Consider the following 25,309-nt stretch of genomic DNA (forward strand, 5'->3'; position numbering starts at 1 on the left):
GCACCAAGAGGATAAGAGGGGATCAGACCGGAAGAACAAATCTGATACTAGGGAGGAGAGGGATGGACAGGAGGGAGCGCAGCACCTGCTAACTTAAGAGGCTAGAGATATTGACTTGTTTTTGATTAATGTAGTATGTAGTATTGGGTGCAACTGAGAGAGTAAAGTACATTTTGTTGGCAAGATCAGCAGTGTGCCGGTCATTCATTGTATTAAGACTCTTGGTTTATTGCTCAGCGCTGAGTTCAAGCAGCCGACATTACCAAGCTGAGAATTCTGTAACTGCTCGCCCTCGTTACCTTGAGAGTCAAGTACAAAAAGGATTTACTCAGTCCAGTTTGCACAGTCATTCTGGGATAGGTCTCGGGACATCAAAGGAAAATGACCTCAACCCAGTAGCCCCTGCCTACACCGTGCCTCCGGAACTGGATTGAACATAGAGGCTGGAAAGAAAACCCCTTGCTAGGGTTTGTCAAACTAAGGCCTTTGATCCTTGACAAGGGGCATAGCAGTGTCTTGTCATTTACTTATTCCTATGCAGTAGGTCACATACTGACAGCCTTCTATCTTTTTCTTTTCTCTCCTCTTCTATTTGTCAATGATCAATACTCTGGGCCTGATTTTAGGTCCAACGGGCCGCCTGCCTTGTGTCGAGATTTTCACTGGCCCTGTCAGTTCAGAGGAGCCACAGTGGTTTCTCTGAAGGCATGGAAAGATTGGTGAGCGGCTGCAATGTTTCAGGTGGCCACTCACCAACGTTGGTATTTTTAATAAACACGCTCCCAAAGTGGGTGTTTGTTTCTAAAAACAAATAACTACTCACCCTTGACGTTTTCTCCCAGGGAGTGGGGTTAATTTTAAAGTTTTTCTGTTCATGACCGCCACGTTTTCCCTGGTAGTCCACAAGAAGAGAAAAATACAGACAGCCCGATCTAAAGAGGATGGGCAGCCCTATGTATTTACATCGACGGCACCCAAGTAAGGCTGCACATAAAACAATCCACCGGACTTGCACTAGGTCAGGCAGACCATCCGTTTGTTGGACAGGGTACTCCACCACGCTTGTGAAGGAGTGCCCTGCTCACCAAACTCTAAATCAAGACCTTTATCTTGTCTGTGCTATGCATGCATCTCTAGGTCTGCTTCATTATGTCCATCAGTCTTTGTATTATCTACCCGTTATTGAGGCCTGTGTGTTTAGTACAGGTTTAATCTTGATGTGTGTGTGTGTGTGTGTGTGTATGAGAATGTAGGTGTATTGATACACTGCGTTTTAATATACACTTGTTTATGCCCTTATTATTATAAAGTGGTACGTGCGACCAGATTTCTCCTGTTCGTGACTTCTGAGGAACCCACAGGTTCCTAACTGTACTATAAATGCTTGGGGTCCCGCAGCTAAACCTAACAGTGCTACAAAGGCTTAGGGCCCTACAGGTAAACCTTTCCTAACCCAGTGCTACAAATGCTATGTGCTCACTGCAGCAGGACTGGGCGCTCTAGGGCGCAATTAAGTTGCTTGGCATTCATCTACCCTTAGCTAAGCCACGTTATAAAGGCAGTAGATCAGGATGATTCTCCTCGATCAGAAGTAGCTCTCACTATTGAAAAGGTGAAGACCCCGGTTTAACACAAACGCAGACAGCGGTTAGGCTCTACCAGGACATGTAGTAAACTATTAATTTATTTATCTGTAGGATTAGATTGCATTGCAAGTTAATTCTTATTTCACTATTTTCCGCACACAACATACAACATAGATTCCTCACGTGCGCCCCCTGATGAAGGGAGTACCCCCAAAATGAATTGGGCAGACTGAATTTGAATTTACTTGCGGAACAGTGGATTTTGAAAGTGATTCTATGAGAATAAATATGCTTAAACTGGAATACAAGTGGATTTGCTTCCAAGTGAAGGAGACATTGATGCATTTTTACGGGTACAAGCTGTGGAGCAGGAGACACAGACCTGATCTAGTCTGGCTCTATATAAACAACTGTAGCCAAATACATCTACCTTCTGGCACACGATGAGTGGATTACATAAATACTACTGAGTGTCAGGGGTTGGGCTGCACCTCTCTTAAGTACCGGCCATTCTCTTTCAGCATTTTGTTTCTAGGTGACAGAAGGCCCCTTTGTTTCCAGGACCAGCCAGACACAGGTAAGGGAGGTGGGTGAGGGGAGGAGGGAGTAGCCAGATAAACTGGCTTTTGTTAACTTTTGCATCAGTGCTGGGGCAGTGTTTTACGAAATGCCTCCTTACTGCTTCGATGGCCCAGGGGAGGGGCCCCCTTTCCCTGGGCCTCTAAGCACTAGAGCAAGCTGCAAGGTCCAGGTGTGGGGGCCCCCTTGAAGGCCTTGTAGCCAGTGCTCCCTCTTTCCTTTCCTTTGTTTGTTCCCCAGTGAAATTAATCCAAAATATAAAAACGCTTTTGCTGGAAATGTCGTCTTTTGTCTGACATTTTTCACTTCCAAAGTGCAGCCTTGGGATGGAGAGAAATACAATGTTCAAATTGTAAAAAAGAACTAAAACAAGACAGAGTGGGTCGAAAAGGGGCCAGGTTGATTTTATTCACACCCAAAACACATTAGAGCCACTTTACAGAGTTTGCCGGTGAAGCGCTACTTTTGTTTTCTTGTCTTTCTCTGAACAGCAATGTTTTCCTTGGCTGGGGAAGTGCACCATTCCTGGATGTACTGCAATACCTGCTTGATGGGTGAATTAAAAAACAAAATGCATACCACAGCTCTGTATTCATGAATGCAGTCTTGTTAAACCATATTGCTTACGTTTTGTAAGGATATAAACAATGGACATTGAAACTGGTCCCTTCCGGCCATGTAGTCATGGCCTTAACATTTCATGCAAAAGCACTCATTGATTTCTGAATAATAAGTGCAAAAGCTTTAAGGTAACCATGTTGTTCCTGCTTTCATTTCACATGCTTTTACTTAATCTTACATTCCTTATGAGTGTTTGCTTTTTCCATGATGTTGTCACTTTTTATTTTAGGCAGCATATTGCTCTTGTCTAGTGCGTAATTTCAATTGAGTCGCCTCCAGGTGTTTAGTGGGGCATAATTGGGTTGTAGTTGAAGGCAGTGCGAGTTTCTCTCAGTGGGGCAGTATGGTGTTCAGTGGGGGAGAGGATGTGGCACAATGGTCAGAGCTGCCGAATTTGGAACTGGGGAACCACGTTCAGCCTTCATGACCAGTCCACCAGACCACTCTCCTGAGAGAGCTCAATCCCATGCTAGACCTTTGAAGGCCCGAAAGACCTTATAAAATGGTGTCTGAGCACCAGCAGGTGGACCATAGCGGTGGCAAGTGTGGGTTAACCTTGAAGGCCTGTCCACTACAACCCCTATTGTAGCTCACCACGATTCTTTTGTGCAGGCCTACGGAGCAGCACACCCTAGAGCAACAGTGACTCTGTCACTGAGGTCGCAGGACCCTTGAGCAGGAAGGCTCTAGGGCAGTGTGACCGATGAGATCTCCCTGAGCGCTGACTTTGGGTGGGGGCGTCATCTTCCCTTTCGCCCAGGGCCCCAGAAGTTCTAGGACCGGCCCTGATGCATAGACAAGGTTTGCTCTGTAACCTCTGGACTCCTGTAAACCTTAACAAACACCAGTAATCAGACACCAGGGCCATCACCTGGGATCACACAAACACACACATGGGGAATGGGATTATATGGAATTGTTTGACTAGATACAATAACCGCCCTGCGGGGCCATGACGTCCATTGTCTCTCTTTTGTTTTTCATAAATAACAATTTAAAAAATATTGTTTTTCATAAATAAGAATGACAGTGTCCGCGCGGGGACACAATGAGTGAGATGCAACAACCGCCTCCCGCCGCGGAGCGCGAGGCACCTCGCGCCATAGCACGCGCGGAGATGGATTAAAGTGCAGAGCTCCTCGGGTCGGGAACTCTATGGAAGGGGGAGTGTCTTTCCTCTGCGCAGGCGCAGTGAGGCTGGGCGTCCTCTGGCCAGGGCAGTTTACAATCTACTCCGTGCAAGGTCCTAACTCGGCGATAGGTAGTATTGTGTTTGCCCCTCAAGTGCGCAGCTGTGATGCGCGGTCCTGCGCAGCCGTAGACGCCATTTGTTCGCGCGCCCGATGGTGACTCGTGCAGCGCCGTGAGCACGCGCATCACTCCGGGGGGAAATAACACACCGCGCACCACTCCTCACAGGCAGCCGGACTCAGGCCCCTGGTGTGCCCCCTCTCCTCGAGGCTCCAGGGGAGGTGAGGTGTCCTCAAAGCGCCCAACCATGTGTGTTTTTTTTCGGTTCTTTTTAATTCTTGTGCTTCTTTGTGTCCCTGCGAGGACCCCGTCCCACCTGTGCTGGCACTGAGCTGTCACCCTTTACTGCGCTCCGTGCTGTCGGGGCGTCTGTCCTCCACGCATGCACAGTTCTTCATCCAGGCAGTGTCTGTCCTCAGCTCATGCACAGTTGTTAATCTAGGGCCCTCTTTAACCCGCGCTCGTAGTTCTGTCCTGGGGCTTTCCCGTTTATGATGAAAGACACTGTTGACGGTTCCGGTTGTGTCCTTTCTCGGTGTTGACGGCCCGGTTGTTTCCCCTCTCGGTTGGACTCTGTAGGCCGCGCTTCCCTGCGAGGCTGCGCGATACTCAGTGACACACTCTTACAGTTTCATGCGCTTCACTACACCCAGCGCTTTAGGACTGCGCACTTGAGTCACACCGTGTATCCTGCGCATGCGCAGTTGCAGATCATCAGCGTGGCTCTTGTGTCGCGCGCGGTTTATTGTCCCAGCGGCGCCTCCAGAGCCCCCTCCGCCGGGCTCCACTGCCCCTCCCTCAAGGCCCCCTCCACCGGGCTCCACTGTCCCCTTCAGGGCCCCTCCTCTCTCACAGGCCGAACGCACGAGGGGAGTTAAGGTAAGACATGGCCTCGAGGCAGAGGTCAAGAGCATTAACGTATGAGATCTGCAAGGGGGCAAGGCCTGTGGGGGTGGGGTCTATGAATGAGGGGGCAGGGTCTGTGGGTGCGGTGTCTGTTAATTGGGGCGGTGTCTGTGTCAGTGGGGGCGGGGTTAGTGAATGTTGGTGGGGCGGGGGCTGTGGGGGTGACGTATGTGTGTGGGGGCGGGGTATGTGAATGGGCGGCGTCTGTGGGGCGGAGTCTGGCTCAGTGGGGGCAGGGCCTGTGGGTGTGAGTGCAGGGTCAAAAGTGTTGCTATAAAACAAAAACCTGCACAGCCTGAGGGCGTTGCATTATATATGGAGCGGGCGCCATATGTTTCTGAGTTTGATTTCCTGCGTGCACCGACGCCTGTGCCTGTGCGGCCAGAGTTTGGAACTTGCTTCCTCCATACCTCCCCACCGCCACCTCTTTCCGCATCTTCCGAAAGGACCTTAAAACTCTTCTCTTTCAAAGGCACGGCGACCAATAACTCTGACTGTTTTGTGTTCCTCACTGGAGACTAGTTTGCCCTTACGCTTCATCTGTGGAATGTGTTTTTCTGGAACCCGATTCACTCAAACTTTACTTTACAGTGTGTAATTTTTCGCGGATTTATACTCTGTAAATATGTTGCCATAATATCTAATCCTATATGCTTTGCTCTATTGTAAAGCGCTCTGACACCTCTGGGTAAAGTATGCGCTATAAAAAAATGCCTAAATAAATCCAATGCCCTGCGACCAGGCTGTTGGAGACTCGTCGTGGCCTTGGGGCTCCCAGTCACACGTCCTCAGGTCTATAGACTAAAGACGGTTGCAGCTTGCAACTCAGAACTGTTTAATTCCTCAAGCTCCGGCGGGCTGCTTTTGGAGGCTTCACGCATGATTCTGAATGCCCCAGTAGTCAGCGAATCTCAAGTTGCACATTCTTATCTTTCTCCTGGGCCACCGCAACCACGGACAAGCACTGCTAAGGAGGGGCCTCTTGGAATCGCTCAGGACTTTTGTTTAAACTCATGCATGTTTTGCACTGTTCTCTATTGGCACTTGTGCACGTTTGGTGTCTCCCTTGCAAGAGCACCATCTGTTTTCAATTATCTCGCTCGCGCTTGTGCTGCACGGTAGGTAGCCCTACATGGGCTCATGACCTGTAAATTAAGGGCCACTAGTAGGCTGCAGCACTGCTTGTGCCACCCACTTAAGTAGCCCTTTAAACATATTTCAAGCCTGCCACTGTATGAGACATCCCTAGCAGGATAGGAGGGTGGTAGTGCAACTAACAAGGACCCCCTGTAATTCACTAACTCATCTACACAGACAACGTGATAACAGGAACTCATTGTGGAAGTAATATAACTACATTAAAACATATAGGAAATGTATTTTATTCATTTTTTTAAAAAATTCACACGGAAAAAACAAAGCAAAATTGTGGTGCATCATAATTTAGGTACAATTCAATTGTTATTTGATATGACAGAGCCAAAATGTGGTCTAAAATTGAAAAAAGCACATTAATACATATACATAAACATAATTTGTAACAGTCTTACAAAGACAAATAATATGAGGTGGCTAGCCTGGGTCGAGTGGACGCTGAGTCGCGCTGCAGTTTTTGCGAGGTGAGTCTCCTGTTGCATCACATCATGCCTGGGCTCGCATTTTTTGGGGTCTTGATCTCAGGACCACCCCCGCAGCTGCCGTGGCCCTTGCTATGCGGCTGGTTTGAGGTTCGAGGGCACGGTTTTCCTCTGTCGTTATGCCTTGCTGTCGATCATCACACTGTGATTTCAAGTGCACAGGCTTTTTGAGTGCTGCTGATTGAGCCCACTTATGAAAGATCTTCGGGACCGTACGTGCAAAATGGTGCTGGTGGATTTTTATCTCTACATCAGCCGTGCCGAGAGCAATTTCAATCCCCTCTGAATTTGACCTGCAATTTGAATTGGCCCTTTGAACTCCAGGACAGTGAAATCCCCACCGAACTCCACCTGATTGTGCCTGCCGTAGCATCAATACCAATATCGATACAAGCTCGCTTGGAGAGCCTCGGCAGCCCCCGCTCCTACTGACTGATCCGCGGATGGCTGCCGCCAGCACTCTGCACACTCCCAACTCGGTGCGGAGCCACACCTGCTTCAAGGCCTCCCCGAAATGCACACACGGCCCCTTCACCTGCTGGAACTGCAGCTACACCATCCTCAGAGCCGACGAACCACCCGCCAAGAAGACCCCAACCACCTCCGATGCATACTACTGAACACCTGCTCCGCATGCAAGCATGCCGTCGAGCTCTGGGACCTGCTCGACACAACATCCCCGGACGTCGCCTTCCTGACAGAGACCTGGTTTAACAACTCCTCCGCACCCGACATTCCCATAGCCATCCCAGACAGCTACAAGATCACCCTCAGAGATCGCACCAACGGAGTCGGAGGAGGAATCGCCATCGTCCACAAGAACAACATCAGGATCTCGACTAGCACCGATGACACGCTCAGCACCCCCGTACACATGCATTTCCAGATCCACACAGACCCTAACTCCACCCTCAGAGGCACCCTCGTCCACCGACCCCCCCCGGACCCCACCCCCAGTTCAGCGACTCCATCGCCGACTTGATCAGCACGCACGCCCTGACCTCCACCGACTACATCCTCCTCGGAGACCTGAACTTTCACCTTGAGAACAACAACAACTCCACAACCCTCATCGATAACCTCGCCAACCTCGGACTGAAGCAACTCGTCACAACGCCACCCACTCCGCTGGCCACACGCTCGACCCCGTCGTCTCCTCAAGCCCGCACGTCTCCGTCAGCCACACCACAGAACTTCTCTGGACGGACCACCACTGCATCCACTTCGCCTTCCAGAAACCAACCACACACCACCGCACCCAGCAGATCTCCCGCCGCTGCTGGAGCAAAATCACCGAAGACCAACTACACGCAAAGCTCGCTCTCAGCCCACCCACCAAACCCTCCAACACTGACGACGCTGCTGCCCACAGCCTCAGACGCTGGATCGAGGACTGCGCCAACACCGCGCCCCGCTGAAGAAACCCCCCCACATAGACACCAGCAAGAGGGCCAGCTGGTTCACCCCAGAACTCCTAGCCTCCAAGCAAGCCTGCCAGAACCTAGAGAAGAAATGGCACAGTGAACAAACTCCTTCAAAGACCGCCTCGATAACAACGCACACAATAGCAAGGAGCTCTTCAACATCGCGAAGGAACTCTCCAACCCCAGCTCCAACACCAACGACATCCCGCCGTTGCAAACCCTGTGCGACTCCCTCGCCACCTTCTTCCACAGCAAGATAGCAGACATCCACGGCAGCTCCAACACCCAGACAGCCCCAACAGACAGCAACACAACAGACCCTCCGTACACCATCGACCATGACCCCCTGCTAGCCTGGGCCAGCGTGAGCATTGATAACACCATCAAGAACATGAGCTCAATCCACTCCGGCTCTCCTTCAGATCCATTCCCGCACCACGTCTTCAACAGAGCAAGCAGCTCCATCACACTCCACCTGCGCAACGTCATCAATCTCTCCCTTGAGACGCGACCTTCCCAGAGATCTGGAAACACGCGGAGATCAACGCCCTACTCAAAAAACCTAATGCAGCCCCAAGAGACCTCAATAAGTTTCAGCCCATCTCTCTGCTCCCCATCCCAGCCAAGGTCATCGAGAAAACCGTCAACAGACGGCTAACCCGATACCTCGAAGAAAACCGAATCCTAGACTCTTCCCAGTCAGGGTTCCGCAGCAACCACAGCAGCGAGACTTCCATCATCGCTGCCACCGACGACATCAGGACCCTGCTGGACAACGGAGAGACCTCAGCACTCATCCTCCTAGACCTCTCTGCCGCCTGCGACACCGTCTGCCATCGCACACTACGTGCACGCCTCCACGCCGCAGGGATCAGAGACAAGACTCTGGACTGAACCACCTCCTTCCTCTCCGGCAGAACCCAGAGCGTCCACCTCACCCATTCCGTTCCACAGCGAACACACAACCCCACACAACACAGTCTATAATGGCTACGTATATCTGCTTGGCGCAGTTAGAGCGAGGATAAAGTTCTCCGGGTCTATCAGGCTGTGACTGTAACCTAAGGGCTTAAGATTAAATGAAGAGCTTACCTCCTTCCTGAGTGGCTCAAGACTGCTGTGTGCAGAAACTATAGCTGGCAGCACCCTGGAGTATGTATGTATAAATCAGATTATGTTGGAAGTAACCTGCAATATACTGGCAGGCAGCACCCTGCCAACAAGTAGGATTTCTCATTGTATTTTATTTCCTGACACATTAATGGTGATAGTCTTTTAACTGGCAGAAGAACAACACTGATCGTACATTTTCCTGGGTTTGTCTTTAAAATAATGTACACATTAGAAATGGCATTTCGTTCTGCTGGAATAATAACACAAGTTATCTTGCACTCTGCTATGATGTTGCACAGATTGTTGGCTGCAATGCATTCCATGTTTCATTCAAACGTGCTTTCTACAGGGCACATATATTATTTGCTGCTGTAGAGAAATAATGCTCCTGTGTACTGTGGCAGACTCAGAAATATTGAAAAACGTCATGATTTCTCTTTCAGCATTTCCTAGTAAAACCTTTCACTTTTTGACTCATACATTTAGCAGAAGCATAACTTAGTACCATTAAAATAGTTGTGATGGGGAACATTCATGTGGGGTTAGGACTGGCTCGCCCAGAGTGCTTGCTGACTTGGAGGAGTATGGACTTGACCACCTTGCCTGGTCCGGTGTGGAACCAAGCCAGCGATGCTTTGCTGCAGGCTCATTTGCCCTGATAGCTGGTCAACAGTTTGAGGAGGAGGAGGTGAAGAGCTGGCTAAGTGTGCCATGAGGCTGGCATTTCAGTACATCCCTGAGAAGTGAGCTTTGAGTCGATGTGGTGTTCCTCTTATACCACATACAATTCACCCTCTCCAAAGCCTCAAGAATTCCTGGGTGTGAAGGGCGGCTGATTCTGATTGGGTGCTTGATAGTTTTCCAGAAACTCATGTTTTTGATTGTTCATGTTTGTCAGTAGTTAATTAAACACGCCCAGGAGTTTTATCTCTTCAGTTGACACAAGCTGCAATAAAAGTTTCTTTCTCGTTGCAAAAAAATATGAACGGCTGACGAGCCTCTGTAGATCGAAGAATGGAAGGACTGGGGAACTGTCATTCATCTCACTGCTAAGCAGAGCAGTGTCATGCTTCACCATCTCTCAGGCCTCTGATTTTAACTAACATCGCTTAGAACACTGGGACTTTAGAACCCATCTTTTAAATGAGAAAAACAAAACTACAAGTCCCATAAGCAATAGTGGTGAAAGGTGTCACGCATGACCTGGGGCAACATTCGATTCAGCACATCCAGTTCAATTTTTTAAGTATTTGACACAATATTGAATTTATAACCTTTGTTTTATTTTAGAATACTAAAAACGTGTCTTTTATTTTCAGGGTCAACTAAGTAATGGTCACCAGCTTGGAAGCTCTGTTAATTCTTCAGTATTTGTAATTGATCTCCACGTGTGGCTAGTTTGGGTCTGCCCCATGCATCGTTCCCGATAACTCGCACAGGTAAGGAGCTTGTAGAAGCAACATGATAACCCCATACTCGTCTGTAAGAAGTGCGCTCCGAGGCAGGTATCCGATCATGTTTGTGAAACAAGGAAGGGCCAATATCTGCTATGTACATTTGTTAAAATAAAACAGTCAAATCACAATATACTGTTCCGGAGGTTCAGTCCCAGAGTCATTATCTGTAACTGAACGCATTGGGCTATACTCCTCACCAGGCCGGCGCTACAATGCCTGGCGGGCACCACAAGAGGGCACTTTGTCGGAGATTTTTTATTAAGTATGCTGGATGAGCATAGCAGGACAGAGGATGTTGAGGAGCTAATGGCCCCTATCACTGTGTGAAAGTATTGATCACCTATGGACCTGCTGGTAAGCTGGGGTCTGTACTTCAGGTCAACGTTTTTCATGCCCTCGGTGCTATACCTGAGAAGTCTGGATTGTAGGTTTTTTTCTTCTTGAATTCTGTTTGTTTGAGCAATAGTGTACTGGAGCTTCTGGAGGCTCTCGCACCACATGAGAGCTCCAGTTTCTGAGCGAGGTACAGAGGGTGTTGAAGTGAATGGCTTTGTCTGCCATGCATGCAATTTTTAATTGTATCCGAGCTTCATATGGCACCCAGTTCAAGGACAAAAGGTCAGGGGTGATATGGTTGTATTTCTTAACGCCTGTTACGAGCCTAGCAGCAGAGTTGAGTGTGGCCCTAAGAGGAGCTGTCTTCACTGTAGGTAGGCCGCAGAGGGTTACACTACCTTAGTCCAGCTTAGATATCACTAAGGCTTGCTCTGCCGCCTTGAGTTCATGAGCAGAGAGATAAGGTTTGAGTTTCCTTAGAATACTGAGTTGGAAGTTCGCTCCTTTGGTGAGGGAGCTGATGTGCTTCTGCATATTCAGACTTTTGTCTAAGATAATTCCCAGAGAGGTTGCAGAATCAACAAGGTGCAGCCTACAATTCAGAGCAGTGAGCTGCTTCAACCATTGTTCAATGACCTGGGATTGCTTGTGTGGTGCGATTAGGAGGAATTCTGTTTTGAGAGAGTTTAACTTCAGGGTGGTTGCGTGTCAGCCAGCTTTGAGTTTCCAGTAGGACTGTGTTGAGGGACAGGATGTCCTCAAGGGAGGCAATCTTCAGGTATAGCTGGGTGTCATCCACATACATGTGATAGTGAATGCTGGATGATTTCAGAATTTCTGTCAAAGGCTCTATGAAGAGGTTGAAGAGCGTGGGTGAAAGCGCTGAACCCTGTGGGACCCCAAGAGTGACTGGCGAAGTATTAGAGAGAGACTGGTTGACCTTGAATCGTTTGGGATCTGTTATGAAGGAATGAGGAGAACCAGTTTAATATAGGCAGAGACAGCCCCATTCTATGTTCCAGGAGGTCAATTAGGTTATCGTGTTTGACGGTGTCAAATGCTGATGGAAGGTCGCGAAGGATCAGTAGGTAGGATTCATTTTGATCCAACATTCTTACCACATCATCGACAATGTGAGTTAAAGCAGATTCTGTATTATGGCCCGGGCGAAAACCAGATCGACACTGGTCCAGGAGTTGGAAGTGATGGATGTGGGTACATAGTTGGGCGAGAACACATTTCTCCAGGAGCTTTGCCAATGTGGGGATATTAGAGATTAGGCAAAAGTTATGAAGGTCGGTGTGATCTGCAGATGGTTTCTTTAGAATTCAGGGTAACTTGACCTGATTTTAGGCAATCTGGGATACATTAACGAAGTCCAAAGTGTCCAACGTGGGAGCAGGAGGTTCTAACTTGGGAAAAGAGGTTGGATGGGAGGGGGTCATTGTAGTGATTAGACTGTTTCAGAGTAGCCAGCGTATTGCGTATAGTGGTTTCATCCAAGGTTTGGAAAAGACTCCAAGATGCGTTGTTTTTGAGGAGGTAAGGCTGCATGGGGACAATGACAACCAACCCAGTGGGTCGGAGGGTGTTCAGCGGACCGATCGACAGTTGTTCAAGGCCAGAGAGTAGTTCAACTCTGATCTTAGTGGTCTTAACTATGAAGAAGTCAGCAAATTCATCGCAGTTCGGCAATGGCCCTCGAACCAGGATTGAAATCTCTCAAGAAGATCTGAGTGCCCAGGAAATCTTCATAAGCCGAGATAATATCCATGATCTGTTCAGCAAAGGGAAGGTTGTCTCAAGGCGGGTAGTAGAACGTATGCAGTTTGCATGGGTGATTGTTGCTACCAGCCAACTCGATGCATAGGTATTCACAGGACGGCATGAGGTCCGATTGTAGTGCTTTCACTATCTGAAAGAAACACGTTAGTGATAGATTCCTTACCTTAGAATTCCCCCCAGGCCTCGCATAAAAAAGCACAGAGAGGTAACATAAACATTTCAAAATGCACAAGTGCACAGTAGATGAATCAATCCGGACTTTTCAAATGATGTTAGGCAAAAAAGGTTCAAGACTCCATTGTATTTTGAGAGTGACGGCGGTTCGAGAGACACGGCGTTACGAATGATGGGGATATGAAGTAACAACTGCTGATATTGATTAACCCCAGGTGTATCACCTATCATAGTGATCACCAGAAAATAGAATTTGGATTACACTACAGAATTTGGAATACTGGAGACTTAATACATCACGGTTTTAAGTGATTATGGACCATTTACTCAAAGCAAGATAGAAACTGGAAGAATACTTGCTTTTGTGGAATAAATACGCACCAAATTTGAAAGTTTTGTGCAGTAATTATCTGGGCACCTCTTTGCCCTCATAAGAATGGAGTAACTGGTCGACTGCCCTGAGGTAGCCCTATTCAGGGCGAAACGCGTTGGCTGCACTCTGGGTGTACTATTCATATGTGGTCCAAGAATCCATTAAACTAAAGGATCATGCCTAACATCATTTGAAGAGTCCGGATTGATTCATCTACTGTGCATTTGTGCATTTTAAAATGTTTATATTGCCTCTCTGTGCTTTATTATGTCTACTATAACTGTGTGGTCTCTTGGCAGAAGACCAGTGAGGTGGGCAACTTTGACCTAGAAGTGAGTTTACGATTTGTGTATAACTAGTGTCCCTTTCTGCTTTTGTTCTTGTTATTTACCCCCAAGCGTCAGACTGGATCCGGAAAGTTTTCGTCAGCAGTACCCCTCCGTGTCCTAAGGTGGCGTCATTCTGTTCCTCATCCGTCGTCGGCGTCGTGTTCACCGGCGTCACAGCAGGTACTTAGACGCCACTCTTGCGCGCTGATGGCAGTTCTTTTGTTTTCCACACCAGCAGATCCGGAGAGAGCTTTTTGAAGATTTGTGTCTCTATTTTTCGAGTCTATCGACTCCTGATGCTGGGTAGGGATGACATGACATTGCGGGACCTGTCCCCGCATGATGTCGGTGACTGACCCCCATGACGTGTGTCTCTTCTGCCTGGAACGCGACCATGACCCCAAGTCGTGCTCTGTCGGGCCATGGCAACAAAGACTTTGCGGGAGCGGTCCCGAAAGTTGCTGGAAGCCCAGGAGTCGGCTCCGCGCCGCTCGAGTCCCTGTCAAGGAGGAAGTCAAGGGACCGGTCACGGAGTCACCACCATCGATCTTCAGGATCAAAGTCCTAGGGGTCGGGTAAGTCGAGGCATTCGAAAAAGAAGTCGAAGAAGCATCGTCACCCTTTGACTTACTCTCGCCGGTCGCACAACTCAACTGAAGGTGCGGGTGGTGCCACCCCTGTGACTACTGTGGAGCCTGTGCAGTCAACCCCGTCCTATCCACTTTTTCAGGGCCCAGGAGCGACTCAAGCCCATGTGCACGATTTTCTTCGGGCCGTCGGCCCCCGCCGGAGCGCCTTCAGGCGCCGCGGGCCCATCTGGGGTCCCTGCTTTGTGCTGCTGGCAGCTCTTGCCCCGGCACCGCCAACAACTTTGTTGCCGGCGTTGCAGGACCCCCTTGGGTCCAGGCCTGGATTCCGGTCGACCTCACAACTCCTCCGCCGGCATCGACCCCACCGGCACTGCCCGTGATGCCGTCCGGTCCCTTGGACGACGTCAGCCCCGGTACGGCGCCAGTTCGGTGTTGTTCGATTCCGATGCCGATGGGGGATTTCTATCCCTATGTCCAGTCTCCATCTTTTTGACCTGTTTATCGGGCTATGGTGGGAGGGGAGGACTGGGAGGGGTCTGAGGGCCCTCTCACACAACAGTGTGAGTTGGATTAGGACTGGGCAGAAGAGTTAGGGGATGCCAATGGTTTTGATCAATTGCCTGACCTTGGCTTCCTCCCTCCTTTTACCGTGGCTATAGAGGAGGGTGCGACTTAGGTGTGGTTCTACGTAGGGCAGCCAAGGACCTTGGACTTCCTACGATGGCCGTGACAACTAACCTCCTCACTGAAGCGCTCCAGCAAGCTCCTTGGAGCCTCTACTGCCTTTCAATGAAGCACTGACAGGCGTTCTTCTGGGCACTTGGACCTGGCCCACCACAGGCGGGATAGGACCATCCAATTTGTGGATAGGAACGTGGCCAGGCACAGTCCTTTATTTATTTATTTATTTATTTTTGAGATTTTTATTGCGCAAACAATTACCCTGGGGTGTCTCGGCGCATGTGTGAGCTAGCAGGACCACAATAGTAGAGTTCACTGGTCAAACAGCCATGTCTTTACGAGCCTCCGGAAGCTCATCAGGTTGGGGGCATTTTTGATATTTAGTGGAAGAAGGTTCCAGAGTTTTGGTGCAGCCACTAAAAAGCGACGGTCTCCCCAAGTTGCCGTTCTGGTGCGAGGTACAGGTAGAAGGCAAATGTTAGCAGATCTCAGCAATCTTTTGGGGGTGTTCACCTGGAGTGCCTCAGTCAGGTATTTGGGTCCTGTGCCATGCACTGCCTTGTAGGCAATGCAGAGGGCCTTGAACTTAATACGGCTCTCTACTCTGAGCCAGTGAAGCTGGCGGATGGCAAGGGTAGTAGGCTGGCGGCGAGGGATGTTTAAAAGAATTCTGGCAGCCGCGTTCTGTACAGACTGTAACTTTGACAGCACAGATTTCTGGGTGTTGAGGAAGAGGGCATTTCCATAATCCATTTTGGAGAATACCAGAGTGGTAACTAAAGTCTTCCCGGCAGAGGAGGGGAGATAAGGCAGCAGTTTCTTTATTTTCTTTAGCATGAAGAAAGCAGAGGAGACAACCTTGTTAACATGAAGGTTGAAAGTTAGTTTGCTATCGAAGATGACTCCCAAGTTCCTTGCTTTTACCACTGGGACGGGTGGAGAGCCCAGTTGTTTGGGCCACCAGATGGAAGACCATTCTGGGGCGAGGTTGCCAAAGGTCATAACCTCGGTTTTATCCGAGTTAAGCCTTAGGCAGTTGGAGGACATCCACGTACTGACAGCAAGCATTGCTTCCTGAAAATTAGCTGCCACTGCTGTGCCGTTCTTATGGATCGCCAGCACCAGTTGGGTATCGTCTGCGTCGGAAGTTAATCGCACCCCATAGGCCTTTATTACCCTCGCTAAGTCCGCTACGTAGATGTTAAATAACGTGGGACTTAGCGAGGAGCCTTGTGGTACTCCACATGGTAGTGCAGAGACGGGAGAGTAGAAATTACCCAACTTGACTGTCTGGGTGCGGTCGGCCAGGAAGGATGAAATGAGGTCTCTAGCCGAACCGTCAATCCCCAGAGCTGTGACACGGTCGACCAGAATAGCATGGTCGACCGTGTCAAATGCTGCGGATAGATCCAGAAGAATTAAGATGGCCGTTCCTCCCTGATCCATGATGGTTCTGATTTCATCAGAAGCTTTTATTAGAGCGGTCTCCGTCCCGTGTCCCTTCCTAAAGCCAAACTGCGTTTCGTCTAAGAGTTGGTGCGTATCGACGAACTCTGAGAGCTGTATATTCATCAGAGCTTCGCAGATTTTGGCCGGGAAGGGAAGACAGGCAATGGGTCTATAGCTGACCGGGGCGGAGGGGTCCAGGGAGGGCTTCTTCAGAAGAGGCTTGATCACTGCCTTCTTCCACGGGGCTGGATAACATCCGGTTTGAAAGGCAGTGTTGCAGATTTCCATGAGTGGGTGGGAAATCACCTCACTTAGATTAGCCATCACTGAGGGAGGGCATGGGTCCAGAGGGGATCCAGACTTGGTGATGGAAATGAGTCTGCTAATTTGGTCTTCTGAGGTGTCAGCAAATAAAGAAAGATGGTCATGGTTAGTATGGGGAAGTTCCTTATTGCTGGCAGTGGATCTAGCCCCTGTATCTCCACCAAAGGATGCATAGATATCTGCCACTTTAGTAGTAAAGAAAGTGGACAATGCGTTACAGAACAGTTGGGAGGGTTCTACTCCGAGACCCGATGGAGGTGTAGATAGAGAGTTGACCACAGAAAACAGTTCTCTGGCCGAATTCCTAGCATTGTTTATTTGGGTCAAGAAAAAAGTCATTTTCCGAGTAGTAATGGCCTTTTTATATATAGTCAAGGCATCTTTGTAGGATTGCTTAGCAGTGGGGCAGTAGGATTTCCTCCAGCGTCTTTCTAAATTCCGACAATGTTGTCGGTGAAGTCTAAGCTCTTCTGTATACCATGCCGCCGAAGGCGACCTTCTATTAGGTTGGATAGACTTTTCTGGAGCGACCTGATCAGCAGCGTTCCTAATCCAGTCTTGGAAATCAGAGGCTGAGGGGACAGGATTGGACCCTATAGTAGGGGAGGATAATGTCAGGATATTTGCCATCTGAGGGATGTCAGCATTCTTCCAGGCACGAATTGCTGCTCTGCTAGGTGGTCTAGAGGTGGGGAGGTTGACTGGGCGAGTGTCAATACCAAATATAATGGCCCTATGGTCAGTCCAGGTAAGGGGTAGAGTGTCTAGTATCGTAATGAGAGAGTTGTTAGTGAACACACCGTCTAGTGTGTGTCCCGCCTGGTGAGTAGATCCCTTTACCAATTGTTGGAGTCCTAGAGTAAGGAAGTCAGCAGTGAGTTGGGAGGTGTCGTGATTTCCCTGTTCTTCCAAAGGGAAATTGAAATCTCCCAATACTGTGTAATCAGCGGAGCCTATAGTGTAGTCATTTAGCTCAGAGAGGGACCCAAGAAAGGAATTCCGAGGTCCAGGAGGTCGGTAGAGCAAAATGCCTTTAAAAGTTTGTTTGCAGTTAATGCTGATTGCAAAAGTTGCAGCTTCACAGTTGGTGGATGAAATAGGGTCAAGCGTGGTATGATACTGATTCTTATAAATTATAGCAAGTCCTCCACCTCTTCCTATTTGTCTGTCATGTCTCACAACGCTATAACCATCCGGGGTGGCCTGACAGAAGTCAGGTCCCGAGCCCGCATCTCCCCAAGTTTATGGTGGCAAAAAGAAGGTCGAGATCGTGAGTAATTATAAACTCACTGATATCTAGACTATGACAAGGGAGAGAGCGTGTGTTAATTAACGCCGCTCGACATCCCTGGAGTGGGGTGATGGGCAAACTGGAGGGGGCGTCAGCAACTAGAGAATTGGATAAAAGTGGGGATGTTAATTGATAATTACACCCAGGACACGGGGCGGGATTAATACCCACAGCGGTTGGAGGAGGCAAGGGGATACAGTAGTGGCTAAGAAGGCCCGGATTGAGCAATCTAAGTTGGACCGCGGATTAGCGCACAGAAGGGCCAGGGGTCATGGCCCTGGGTCGTGTCCGGTCGCGGACGGGCGCAGACGGGCTTGGCTTAGGCGTGGCTTCGGCACGCGTCCGGCGCGCCCGCTGCGCCAGCCCGCTGCACCGTCTGGCCATGACACTGCTTATATAGAGTGTAAGGAGGGTGGGAGGCCGGCGCGACTAGAGCGCAGCCCCAGCCACACCTAAGATGGCGCCCGCCGTCGCTTGCAGCCGATACAGTAACAACGGCTGGGCGAGGCAGGGATCAACAAACAGCAGCGTGTAAGGGGTGTCAGTGTGCCTCTTCGAATTCCCTTTTTAGCTAAAAGATTTACAGCCCCCCAGCAGAGAAAATATTAACACGATTTAAAAAGATAAAAAACAATTGTCAGCAATAAGGTAAAATAGTGAGCACAGATATATGGTCCAGCGCTAGCTCGCAGCCCTCGTGTTCTCACCAGGGAGAGCTCAAAAGGCAGCGAAGCGAGATTCAGGCCAAGCTAAATAGCTGAGGAGGGCGGGAGGCCGGCGCGACTAGAGCGCAGCCCCAGCCACACCTAAGATGGCGCCCGCCGTCGCTTGCAGCCGATTCAGTAACAACGGCTGGGCGAGGCAGGGATCAACAAACAGCAGCGTGTAAGGGGTGTCAGTGTGCCTCTTTGAATTCCCTTTTTAGCTAAAAGATTTACAGCCCCCCAGCAGAGAAAATATTAACACGATTTAAAAAGATAAAAAACAATTGTCAGCAATAAGGTAAAATAGTGAGCACAGATATATGGTCCAGCGCTAGCTCGCAGCCCTCGTGTTCTCACCAGGGAGAGCTCAAAAGGCTCACCAGGGAGAGCTCAAAAGGCCTGGGCAACTCTGCTTTTCTGTCCACCCACCCCACCCCAGAGAGCCTAGTTATTCAGGCCTCTACTTCCCAGAGCGCGTTCCCTACCACCCCTCCAGATAGGGAATCCAAGAGCTGGAGCAGTTTGGCAAGAAACTGTTTTCATGTGCCAGCTTAGGGCTGCGATCGGTGAACACTGCATTCCTCTTGTGCCGTTATTCCCACTCTGTGTGAGATAGGGGTGTGCAGGTGCTGCCTCAGTATCCAGAGGAGACCCGAACAGTGCTCTCCCAGGCTGTTGCTGAAGGGAAGGCTGCAGCAAAGTTCGCCATACGGTGTAGACTTGGCACCGCGGACACGCTAGGCAGAGCGATTTCCACGACAGTGACGCTCCATCGTTATGCCTTGCTTCGGTCTACTGGCTTTTCGGGGTATGTCCTAATTTCCCTTATGGATTTACCCTTTGATGGCCGTCGCCTTTTTGTCAACAAAGCAGATAGTGCGCTGGAACGCTTTAAGAACTCCCGAGCTACGGCCAAGTCCTTGGACCTTTCCACCAGGCGCCTGGCCACTTCTGCTTTTCAGCCCTTTTGTGGCTACGGAAGGGACGCCGACACGTTCGTTCAGGCACAGGCCTGCTCAGAACCTGCCTCAGCGCGGCCCGGATGTGGTCCCCGGTGCAGGGAGCCAGCGGGCGGGTCATTCCACCTCCACCTCCGCAGCATCTGCCTCAAAGTCTTCCTAATATACGAGCTTTCAAGCCCATTAAACACCAGTGGGCGGCAGGATTCGCCTTCACCTCCCCCACTGACGCAATATCACTTCGGACAGGTGGGTGTCACAAATTGTCCGAAGGGGTTACTCCCTCCCCTTCAAGACTACCCCTCCAGCCATGCCACCCCAGTACCACTGCATGTCGAGGGATCATTTGGTGCTTCTCCAGCAGGAAGTCACGGCCCCCTTGGCCAAGGGGGCCATCAAGCGCGTTCCTGCGCCAGAAGTAGGTCGTGGTTGCTACTCCCACTAATTTCTGGTGCCCAAGAAGGACAAAGGCCTGCGTCCTATCTTGGACCTCAGGAACATCGACCGCTTCCTCTGAAAAGGAGAAGTTCAAGATGTTGACGCTAGCTCAGGTCCTGTCTGCCCTCGACCCTGGAGAATGGATGGTAGTCTTGGACTTGCAGGACGCTTGTTTCCACATCCCCGTCCTGTCCGCCCACCCGCATTACCTGTGGTTGCCGGTAGGCCAAGAGCACATTCAGTTTACAGTTGTCCCCTTCGGCCTTACCAGCGCCCCTCGGGTGTTCACAAAAGTGATGGCAGTGGTCGCAGCTTATCTGCGCAGATAAGTAGTTCCAGTCTTCCCCTATCTCGACGAGTAGTAGTTGAAGGTGGTCTCGACCGAAAAAGTCATCTCCCACCTCCAGTCCGGGATATTCAGGCTCTGATTCCGATCTTTCAGCCCCCATTCTGGGTTTCGGTCAGGATGACCCTCCGGCTGCTGGGCCTGATGGCCTCCTGCATCCTGCTAGTGGATCATGCCCGATGGCATATGCGGGCTCTGCAGTGGGACCTGAAGTCCCAGTGGGCACAGCATCAGGGCAATCTGTCCGATCACATCCAGATCTCGAAGGGCACTGCACAACACTTGCAGTGGTGGCTAACGAATCGCGATTGGGTCAATGGCAGATCCCTTCCCGACCGGAGCATACAGTATTGACGAACGCGTCCCTCGTGGGAGAGGCGGAGATCAGAGCCCTCTGGTCTGCGGCAGAGTCCTGGCTCCATATCAACTTTCTGGAGCTTTGGGCAATCCGATTTGCACTGAAAGCATTTCTTCCCTTCGTCTGAGGAAGTGTGGTGCAGGTTTTTACAGACAACACCACCGCCATGTGATACTGCAACAAACGGGGTGGGGTGGGGTCTTGGCCCCGATGTCAGGAGGCTCTCCACCTCTGGACATGGCTGGAACATCAGGGCATGTCCCTGGTGGTTCAACACCTGGCAGGTTCTTTGAACGCCAGGGCGGATGAACTCAGCCACAGATGCATGTTGGATCACAAATGGCGTCTGAACTCAGAAGTGGCGCAAGGTCTCTTTCAGCAGTGGGGAGAGCCTTGGTTAGATCTATTCGCCACCGAAGATAACACGCAATGTCCTCAGTTCTGCGCATTGGAATTTCCAAGGCGGAACTCGCTAGACGACGATTTTCTTTGCGAGTGGAGTTGCGGTCTGTTGTTTTAATTTCCACCTATACCACTTCTGCACATGTTCCCTCCTGTTCCTTTCGTAATGCCTCAGTGGGACTTGAATCTTGTCTTAACATATCTTATGTATGCTCCCTTTGAGCCACTTCACAATTGTCATTTACGTCTCCTTACTTTAAAGACTGCTTCCCTGGTAATCATCACCTCTGCCAGAAGAGTGAATGAGCTCCGGGCTCTTTCTTCTACACCACCTTTTCTCTCTGTCCATCCAGACAAAGTTGTTCTAAGGACTCATCCATCTTTTCTGCCAAATGTTGTCACTGCCTTTCACATCGGGCAGACCATCACTTTGCCCACCTTCTTTCCACCTCCGCATCCCTCGAAAGAGGAAGAGAGGCTCCACCATCTGGACCCAAAACGTGCACTCTCATTCTATCTGAACCGAACGCAACTGTTCTGGGTGGATGACCAGCTCTTTGTTGGCTACGTGGGTGCCAAGGAAGGTCGGGCAGTGCACAATTAGACCATCTCTCGGTGGGTAGTTCTGTGCATAAAAGCATGCTATTCTTTGGCTAAAAAAAGAGCCTCCTGTGGGGCTGCGTGCCCATTCTACCAGGGCGACGGCAGCCACTACTGCTTTGGGACGGGGAGTCCTGTTGCATGACATCTGTCAGGCATCTACATGGGCCTCACTGCACACATATACCAAGCACTACTGCCTGGACAGCCAAGTCCGGAGAGACAGCTTCTTTGGCCGTTCTGTTCTCTGGGACTTTCTGCTGTTCTCTTGGTCCGCAGGCCCACTACCTGGGTTGGTATTGCTGGGGTATCTATTCTAAGGTAAGGAATCTATCACTAACGTTTTTCTTTCAGATGAACAAGTTACTTACCTTTGATAACGATATAGCTGCAAGAAACATTAGTTAGTGATAGATTCCTTTCCGCCCCACCCATTCTCCCTGTTATGTAAACTGATTTCTAGGGTCAAGGTCATCCCTTTCAGGTCCCTAGTTTCATTGCATCAGTGGTCAGTTTCTTGCATAGCTCTGCGTTCCTGGCGCGGCATCTAAGTGTCCGCCGCAACGTCATCCCGGGGATCATGACGACAGATGCGGAGCAGACTGACGCCATCTTCCGACGTGTAGGGGCACTGCTGACGAAAGCTTTCCGGATCCAATCTGATGCCTAGGGGGGAATTATAAGGTAAGGAATCTATCACGAACTAATGTTTTTTACTGATATATTGTTACCGAAGGTAAGTAACTTGTTCATTAAGTTGCTGCGATGTAAGCAGGTGATGCCTCCACCATGACCGCTTGCTCTATCCAACCGAATTATATCATAGTTAGTAGGTACTACAATGTTTAGAATGGGAGCAGCTGAGTCATTCAGCCACGTTTCAGTCCGCATTACAAGGTCCAAGTCCTGTGCAGGGATGAGTTATGCAATGTCAGCAGCGTGTTTCACTGCCGATCTACAGTTTCAGGAGCATGGATTTGAGCTTTGTGTTTGTGTCAATTGGTGCAGATAGTGTGGTGGTGACTTACGTGAAGTTGTTCTCATTTAATGCTCTAGAGTCTAGAGTTTAGCCTCGGTTCCCGGAATGGATCAGTGGGGATTGATGCAAGTTGGATATGTTGGAGGAGTGTTCTGGATCATAGAATGGTTGGAGAGAATGGATATCCATATCGGACAGGGAGGATCTACATCTGAATGGCCAGGAAGGGTCGTTAGGATGAGGAGCGGAAGCCCAACTATGGGGTGAGTGGGTGATGTGGGCCAGAGTCCGATGATTTATGAGGGAAGATGGTCGCAAGGTACACACTTTCGATGAGAGCGAGCAAACATATGTCAATGTTTACGACATATGGTTTTGACTTTTATATTAGTGTGTTCCTAGGTAGTTACAACTTACTCTTATTCCCTTTCCCGCCCAGACCCTTGATGGTTGTGGCGAATTCTGCTGCTGTTTCCCCTCGTTGTATTCCTTTTCTGATTTGATTTGACAGATTGCTGCTGCTGTTTCCCCTCGTTGTATTCCTTTTCCTTTTTGATTTGACCGATTGCTGCTGCTGTTTCCCCTCGTTGTATTCCTTTTCCTTTTTGATTTGACCGATTGCTGCTGCTGTTTCCCCTCGTTGTATTCCTTTTCCTTTTTGATTTGACCGATTGCTGCTGCTGTTTCCCCCTCGTTGTATTCCTTTTCTGATTTGATTTGACAGATTGCTGCTACAACTGTTTGCTGCTTGACTTGGATTTATTGGGGCTCAGCTGAGTATTATGAACTACTCTTTATGGGCAGTTCTGTTGCTCTAATTGGGTTTTGAAGCTTTATGCTTTTTTGATTTCACACTCTAAGCCTATTCTATTTTGTGGTGGGCAGACTCTAACACCAAACCTTCACCGCAAGACATGGGCAGTGGGAAAGCTTTAGCCATCTAACGATGATGGTTAGCATTTAATCTTTGTTTTACCAAAATATGCTGGTTGTGAAATCTATACTTAGCCTGGACAGTTTCCACAGCACAGTGGCATATCTCTTGGTGAGAGGAGTTCCTGAGTCCAACCATCAGAACAACTCACAACCCCATTGTGTAGTGACCCAGATGGAAACTTAAATCAAACTAAACACTGGTAGTAAGTATGGGATGATAAAACTGCGCTGCAAAACAATGATCATTTCTTTTGATCCTTGGGGAGAGAACACCTAGTCTCATAATACACTAACTAAAATATGATGTAGTGAGAAAGTGATGAATCCTGAAACAAGGAGTTCTGCTCCGGGGTGTGGGTACTGCTGCTTCATCAATTTTTTTGTAGATAGTCAAATAATATCCTACTATGCCTTTGTGTCCTTAATTTCCATTATTTTATGGAGGTGGGCGAGCCAGTGAAGGACGCCTGGCTTTTGCTCAGCACAGAGTTTACTCGGATCCTTGGGCCAAAGCAGGCCCAGCCATTTGTCTGCCTCAGGAGGCCTTCCTAGGGGTGACAGACATATATTAAAAATCGTGTTTGACTTTACCACACATGGTGAAGGCAGAGTCGAGATCAAGCAGTTTATTCTCTTCTGCAGTCTGCATTGGCCGTCCTCTTGTTAGTAGTTTACTTGGGCTACTCAGGGTGGCATAAATAGTGCTTCAGGCCCTGGTGACTACTTTAACACCCATGCCCTGGGTACCATTGGTAACATGTACTAGGGACTTCTAAGGGTGTTAAAGTCATTGCCAATTGAGGATGCCAATTCACATATAGCAATTTCAGCCTGCTCCAGTGCACTTTCAGAGTCCTAACCAACAGTATCTGGAGCAAAGCGTATGGGTACTTCCCTCCACATGATGCGTCCTCTCTGTTTGTTCTAATCCAAGTGCTCACTCACTTCACGTTGTCTGCATGCTCAGAATGTAGATTTCCCTAAGTGTAAAGATTCAGAAAGTCTTGAGTATTATGCATTTCATCTCTTGCTTTATCCGCATCCAAGTTAAACACAGTTACAAAATGACTACACTTCCTAAAGCCCATTGGAATACAGGACTACGGAGAACTGAACCTGGTGCACCGTCCTGGCACACTAGGTCTCGTTGTTAATCCTCCCGTGCATGCAGCAAGTCCTCTTCTCTGATAATGATCATTGAAAACAAGATGCGTAGGTTTTTCTGTTTTCAGTTTCCATGGGTTCAAAATGATGGTGTTTTAAAAAAAAACATCAACAAGAAAAACGAATTGAGGAATACAGGTTACAGGGAGCATGAATGACATAATATATGTGACATATGTAAACAGATCATGGTTGGGCAGCATTGCCATTTACATCAGTCTCAGAGCAAGATCTACTAAGGTAAATGTGGTGATCTGGCTGGACTGTGTCATCAGCCATGTCAAATGCCCATGTCACCTGAGTCTAGAATGTACAATGCTTTACCTGCCTGAGACATTCTATGTATCTTCAGTTACTCAGGACCTGCTACAGCTGTAACCAATAAATACTTCACTTGATATATCCAGCCTTTGGTGATCCTTTCATCATTACAGTAAAGTATGATCACAAGGCAAGGAGGACGGTGAGGACTACAAAACATGCCAATCCTAATAGCAGACAGTGCATCAATAAAATA

The 25,309-nt window shown here is 49.2% G+C and overlaps 1 protein-coding gene across 1 annotated transcript in view; it reads left to right on the forward strand.

Moving 5' to 3' along the window:
- The window catches only part of LOC147737282 (uncharacterized), a 55,256-nt gene that overhangs the window by 22,563 nt on the left and 7,384 nt on the right, over positions 1 to 25,309 (forward strand). The window contains exon 3 of the mRNA XM_086924103.1: positions 10,437 to 10,556. The gene's annotated coding sequence lies outside the window, so the exon portion shown is untranslated. The remainder of the gene's footprint in view (positions 1 to 10,436; positions 10,557 to 25,309) is intronic.

This window comes from Lissotriton vulgaris, chromosome 1_1, assembly GCF_964263255.1.
Source record: "Lissotriton vulgaris chromosome 1_1, aLisVul1.2, whole genome shotgun sequence".
Lineage (NCBI taxonomy): Eukaryota > Metazoa > Chordata > Amphibia > Caudata > Salamandridae > Lissotriton > Lissotriton vulgaris.